The following is a 7164-nucleotide window of genomic DNA, read 5'->3' as shown; positions in this document are numbered from 1 at the left end:
TGAGCGTGTACATAAAGTGCAGCCCGGCCTCACTACTGAGCTTGTACATAAAGTGCAGCCCGGCCTCACTACTGAGCGTGTACATAAAGTGCAGCCCGGCCTCACTACTGAGCGTGTACATAAAGTGCAGCCCGGCCTCACTACTGAGCTTGTACATAAAGTGCAGCCCGGCCTCACTACTGAGCGTGTACATAAAGTGCAGCCCGGCCTCACTACTGAGCGTGTACATAAAGTGCAGCCCGGCCTCACTACTGAGCGTGTACATAAAGTGCAGCCCGGCCTCACTACTGAGCGTGTACATAAAGTGCAGCCCGGCCTCACTACTGAGCGTGTACATAAAGTGCAGCCCGGCCTCACTACTGAGCTTGTACATAAAGTGCAGCCCGGCCTCACTACTGAGCGTGTACATAAAGTGCAGCCCGGCCTCACTACTGAGCGTGTACATAAAGTGCAGCACTGCCTCACTACTGAGCGTGTACATAAAGTGCATCACTGCCTCACTACTGAGCGTGTACATAAAGTGCAGCCCGGCCTCACTACTGAGCGTGTACATAAAGTGCAGCCCGGCCTCACTACTGAGCGTGTACATAAAGTGCAGCCCGGCCTCACTACTGAGCGTGTACATAAAGTGCAGCCCGGCCTCACTACTGAGCGTGTACATAAAGTGCAGCCCGGCCTCACTACTGAGCGTGTACATAAAGTGCAGCCCGGCTTCACTACTGAGCGTGTACATAAAGTGCAGCCCCGGCCTCACTACTGAGCGTGTACATAAAGTGCAGCCCGGCCTCACTACTGAGCGTGTACATAAAGTGCATCACGGCCTCACTACTGAGCGTGTACATAAAGTGCAGCCCGGCCTCACTACTGAGCGTGTACATAAAGTGCAGCCCGGCCTCACTACTGAGCGTGTACATAAAGTGCATCACTGCCTCACTACTGAGCGTGTACATAAAGTGCAGCCCGGCCTCACTACTGAGCGTGTACATAAAGTGCAGCCCGGCCTCACTACTGAGCGTGTACATAAAGTGCAGCCCGGCCTCACTACTGAGCGTGTACATAAAGTGCAGCCCGGCCTCACTACTGAGCGTGTACATAAAGTGCAGCCCGGCTCACTACTGAGCGTGTACATAAAGTGCAGCCCGGCCTCACTACTGAGCGTGTACATAAAGTGCAGCCCGGCCTCACTACTGAGCGTGTACATAAAGTGCAGCCCGGCCTCACTACTGAGCGTGTACATAAAGTGCAGCCCGGCCTCACTACTGAGCGTGTACATAAAGTGCAGCCCGGCCTCACTACTGAGCGTGTACATAAAGTGCAGCCCGGCCTCACTACTGAGCGTGTACATAAAATGCAGCCCGGCCTCACTACTGAGCGTGTACATAAAGTGCAGCCCGGCCTCACTACTGAGCGTGTACATAAAGTGCAGCCCGGCCTCACTACTGAGCGTGTACATAAAGTGCAGCCCGGCCTCACTACTGAGCGTGTACATAAAGTGCAGCCCGGCCTCACTACTGAGCGTGTACATAAAGTGCAGCCCGGCCTCACTACTGAGCGTGTACATAAAGTGCAGCCCGGCCTCACTACTGAGCGTGTACATAAAGTGCAGCCCGGCCTCACTACTGAGCGTGTACAAAAAGTGCAGCCCGGCCTCACTACTGAGCGTGTACATAAAGTGCAGCCCGGCCTCACTACTGAGCGTGTACATAAAGTGCAGCCCGGCCTCACTACTGAGCGTGTACATAAAGTGCAGCCCGGCCTCACTACTGAGCGTGTACATAAAGTGCAGCCCGGCCTCACTACTGAGCGTGTACATAAAGTGCAGCCCGGCCTCACTACTGAGCGTGTACATAAAGTGCAGCCCGGCCTCACTACTGAGCGTGTACATAAAGTGCAGCCCGGCCTCACTACTGAGCGTGTACATAAAATGCAGCCCGGCCTCACTACTGAGCGTGTACATAAAGTGCAGCCCGGCCTCACTACTGAGCGTGTACATAAAGTGCAGCCCGGCCTCACTACTGAGCGTGTACATAAAGTGCAGCCCGGCCTCACTACTGAGCGTGTACATAAAGTGCAGCCCGGCCTCACTACTGAGCGTGTACATAAAGTGCAGCCCGGCCTCACTACTGAGCGTGTACATAAAGTGCAGCCCGGCCTCACTACTGAGCGTGTACATAAAGTGCAGCCCGGCCTCACTACTGAGCGTGTACATAAAGTGCAGCCCGGCCTCACTACTGAGCGTGTACATAAAGTGCAGCCCGGCCTCACTACTGAGCGTGTACATAAAGTGCAGCCCGGCCTCACTACTGAGCGTGTACATAAAGTGCAGCCCGGCCTCACTACTGAGCGTGTACATAAAGTGCAGCCCGGCCTCACTACTGAGCGTGTACATAAAGTGCAGCCCGGCCTCACTACTGAGCGTGTACATAAAGTGCAGCCCGGCCTCACTACTGAGCGTGTACATAAAGTGCAGCCCGGCCTCACTACTGAGCGTGTACATAAAATGCAGCCCGGCCTCACTACTGAGCGTGTACATAAAGTGCAGCCCGGCCTCACTACTGAGCGTGTACATAAAGTGCAGCCCGGCCTCACTACTGAGCGTGTACATAAAGTGCAGCCCGACCTCACTACTGAGCGTGTACATAAAGTGCAGCCCGGCCTCACTACTGAGCGTGTACATAAAGTGCAGCCCGGCCTCACTACTGAGCGTGTACATAAAGTGCAGCTCGGCCTCACTACTGAGCGTGTACATAAAGTGCAGCCCGGCCTCACTACTGAGCGTGTACATAAAGTGCAGCCCGGCCTCACTACTGAGCGTGTACATAAAATGCAGCCCGGCCTCACTACTGAGCGTGTACATAAAGTGCAGCCCGGCCTCACTACTGAGCGTGTACATAAAGTGCAGCCCGGCCTCACTACTGAGCGTGTACATAAAGTGCAGCCCGGCCTCACTACTGAGCGTGTACATAAAGTGCAGCCCGGCCTCACTACTGAGCGTGTACATAAAGTGCAGCCCGGCCTCACTACTGAGCGTGTACATAAAGTGCAGCCCGGCCTCACTACTGAGCGTGTACATAAAGTGCAGCCCGGCCTCACTACTGAGCGTGTACATAAAATGCAGCCCGGCCTCACTACTGAGCGTGTACATAAAGTGCAGCCCGGCCTCACTACTGAGCGTGTACATAAAGTGCAGCCCGGCCTCACTACTGAGCGTGTACATAAAATGCAGCCCGGCCTCACTACTGAGCGTGTACATAAAGTGCAGCCCAGCCTCACTACTGAGCGTGTACATAAAGTGCAGCCCGGCCTCACTACTGAGCGTGTACATAAAGTGCAGCCCGGCCTCACTACTGAGCGTGTACATAAAGTGCAGCCCGGCCTCACTACTGAGCGTGTACATAAAGTGCAGCCCGGCCTCACTACTGAGCGTGTACATAAAGTGCAGCCCGGCCTCACTACTGAGCGTGTACATAAAGTGCAGCCCGGCCTCACTACTGAGCGTGTACATAAAGTGCAGCCCGGCCTCACTACTGAGCGTGTACATAAAGTGCAGCCCGGCCTCACTACTGAGCGTGTACATAAAGTGCAGCCCAGCCTCACTACTGAGCGTGTACATAAAGTGCAGCCCGGCCTCACTACTGAGCGTGTACATAAAGTGCAGCACTGCCTCACTACTGAGCGTGTACATAAAGTGCATCACTGCCTCACTACTGAGCGTGTACATAAAGTGCAGCCCGGCCTCACTACTGAGCGTGTACATAAAGTGCAGCCCGGCCTCACTACTGAGCGTGTACATAAAATGCAGCCCGGCCTCACTACTGAGCGTGTACATAAAGTGCAGCCCGGCCTCACTACTGAGCGTGTACATAAAGTGCAGCCCGGCCTCACTACTGAGCGTGTACATAAAGTGCAGCCCGGCCTCACTACTGAGCGTGTACATAAAGTGCAGCCCGGCCTCACTACTGAGCGTGTACATAAAGTGCATCACTGCCTCACTACTGAGCGTGTACATAAAGTGCAGCCTGGCCTCACTACTGAGCGTGTACATAAAGTGCAGCCCGGCCTCACTACTGAGCGTGTACATAAAGTGCAGCCCGGCCTCACTACTGAGCGTGTACATAAAGTGCATCACTGCCTCACTACTGAGCGTGTACATAAAGTGCAGCCCGGCCTCACTACTGAGCGTGTACATAAAGTGCAGCCCGGCCTCACTACTGAGCGTGTACATAAAGTGCAGCCCGGCCTCACTACTGAGCGTGTACATAAAGTGCAGCCCGGCCTCACTACTGAACGTATACATAAAGTGCAGCCCGGCCTCACTACTGAGCGTGTACATAAAGTGCAGCCCGGCCTCACTACTGAGCGTGTACATAAAGTGCAGCCCGGCCTCACTACTGAGCGTGTACATAAAATGCAGCCCGGCCTCACTACTGAGCGTGTACATAAAGTGCAGCCCGGCCTCACTACTGAGCGTGTACATAAAGTGCATCACTGCCTCACTACTGAGCGTGTACATAAAGTGCAGCCCGGCCTCACTACTGAGCGTGTACATAAAGTGCAGCCCGGCCTCACTACTGAGCGTGTACATAAAGTGCAGCCCGGCCTCACTACTGAGCTTGTACATAAAGTGCAGCCCGGCCTCACTACTGAGCGTGTACATAAAGTGCAGCCCGGCCTCACTACTGAGCGTGTACATAAAGTGCAGCCCAGCCTCACTACTGAGCGTGTACATAAAGTGCAGCCCGGCCTCACTACTGAGCGTGTACATAAAGTGCAGCCCGGCCTCACTACTGAGCGTGTACATAAAGTGCAGCTCGGCCTCACTACTGAGCGTGTACATAAAGTGCAGCCCGGCCTCACTACTGAGCGTGTACATAAAGTGCAGCCCGGCCTCACTACTGAGCGTGTACATAAAATGCAGCCCGGCCTCACTACTGAGCGTGTACATAAAGTGCAGCCCGGCCTCACTACTGAGCGTGTACATAAAGTGCAGCCCGGCCTCACTACTGAGCGTGTACATAAAGTGCAGCCCGGCCTCACTACTGAGCGTGTACATAAAGTGCAGCCCGGCCTCACTACTGAGCGTGTACATAAAGTGCAGCCCGGCCTCACTACTGAGCGTGTACATAAAGTGCAGCCCGGCCTCACTACTGAGCGTGTACATAAAATGCAGCCCGGCCTCACTACTGAGCGTGTACATAAAGTGCAGCCCGGCCTCACTACTGAGCGTGTACATAAAGTGCAGCCCGGCCTCACTACTGAGCGTGTACATAAAATGCAGCCCGGCCTCACTACTGAGCGTGTACATAAAGTGCAGCCCGGCCTCACTACTGAGCGTGTACATAAAGTGCAGCCCGGCCTCACTACTGAGCGTGTACATAAAGTGCAGCCCGGCCTCACTACTGAGCGTGTACATAAAGTGCAGCCCGGCCTCACTACTGAGCGTGTACATAAAGTGCAGCCCGGCCTCACTACTGAGCGTGTACATAAAGTGCAGCCCGGCCTCACTACTGAGCGTGTACATAAAGTGCAGCCCGGCCTCACTACTGAGCGTGTACATAAAGTGCAGCCCGGCCTCACTACTGAGCGTGTACATAAAGTGCAGCCCGGCCTCACTACTGAGCGTGTACATAAAGTGCAGCCCAGCCTCACTACTGAGCGTGTACATAAAGTGCAGCCCGGCCTCACTACTGAGCGTGTACATAAAGTGCAGCACTGCCTCACTACTGAGCGTGTACATAAAGTGCATCACTGCCTCACTACTGAGCGTGTACATAAAGTGCAGCCCGGCCTCACTACTGAGCGTGTACATAAAGTGCAGCCCGGCCTCACTACTGAGCGTGTACATAAAGTGCAGCCCGGCCTCACTACTGAGCGTGTACATAAAGTGCAGCCCGGCCTCACTACTGAGCGTGTACATAAAGTGCAGCCCGGCCTCACTACTGAGCGTGTACATAAAGTGCAGCCCGGCCTCACTACTGAGCGTGTACATAAAGTGCAGCCCGGCCTCACTACTGAGCGTGTACATAAAGTGCATCACTGCCTCACTACTGAGCGTGTACATAAAGTGCAGCCTGGCCTCACTACTGAGCGTGTACATAAAGTGCAGCCCGGCCTCACTACTGAGCGTGTACATAAAGTGCAGCCCGGCCTCACTACTGAGCGTGTACATAAAGTGCATCACTGCCTCACTACTGAGCGTGTACATAAAGTGCAGCCCGGCCTCACTACTGAGCGTGTACATAAAGTGCAGCCCGGCCTCACTACTGAGCGTGTACATAAAGTGCAGCCCGGCCTCACTACTGAGCGTGTACATAAAGTGCAGCCCGGCCTCACTACTGAGCGTGTACATAAAGTGCAGCCCGGCCTCACTACTGAGCGTGTACATAAAGTGCAGCCCGGCCTCACTACTGAGCGTGTACATAAAGTGCAGCCCGGCCTCACTACTGAGCGTGTACATAAAGTGCAGCCCGGCCTCACTACTGAGCGTGTACATAAAGTGCAGCCCGGCCTCACTACTGAGCGTGTACATAAAGTGCAGCCCGGCCTCACTACTGAGCGTGTACATAAAGTGCAGCCCGGCCTCACTACTGAGCGTGTACATAAAGTGCAGCCCGGCCTCACTACTGAGCGTGTACATAAAGTGCAGCCCGGCCTCACTACTGAGCGTGTACATAAAGTGCAGCCCGGCCTCACTACTGAGCGTGTACATAAAGTGCAGCCCGGCCTCACTACTGAGCGTGTACATAAAGTGCAGCCCGGCCTCACTACTGAGCGTGTACATAAAGTGCAGCCCGGCCTCACTACTGAGCGTGTACATAAAGTGCAGCCCGGCCTCACTACTGAGCGTGTACATAAAGTGCAGCCCGGCCTCACTACTGAGCGTGTACATAAAGTGCAGCCCGGCCTCACTACTGAGCGTGTACATAAAGTGCAGCCCGGCCTCACTACTGAGCGTGTACATAAAGTGCAGCCCGGCCTCACTACTGAGCGTGTACATAAAGTGCAGCCCGGCCTCACTACTGAGCGTGTACATAAAGTGCAGCCCGGCCTCACTACTGAGCGTGTACATAAAGTGCAGCCCGGCCTCACTACTGAGCGTGTACATAAAGTGCAGCCCCGGCCTCACTACTGAGCGTGTACATAAAATGGCAGCCCGGCCTCACT

Source organism: Phyllobates terribilis, unplaced genomic scaffold (genome assembly GCF_046119375.1).
Source record: "Phyllobates terribilis strain yellow unplaced genomic scaffold, ASM4611937v1 Scaffold_9__5_contigs__length_417890890, whole genome shotgun sequence".
Lineage (NCBI taxonomy): Eukaryota > Metazoa > Chordata > Amphibia > Anura > Dendrobatidae > Phyllobates > Phyllobates terribilis.
The sequence above is the reverse complement of the archived record's forward strand: the minus strand, read 5'-3'. Positions refer to the sequence as shown.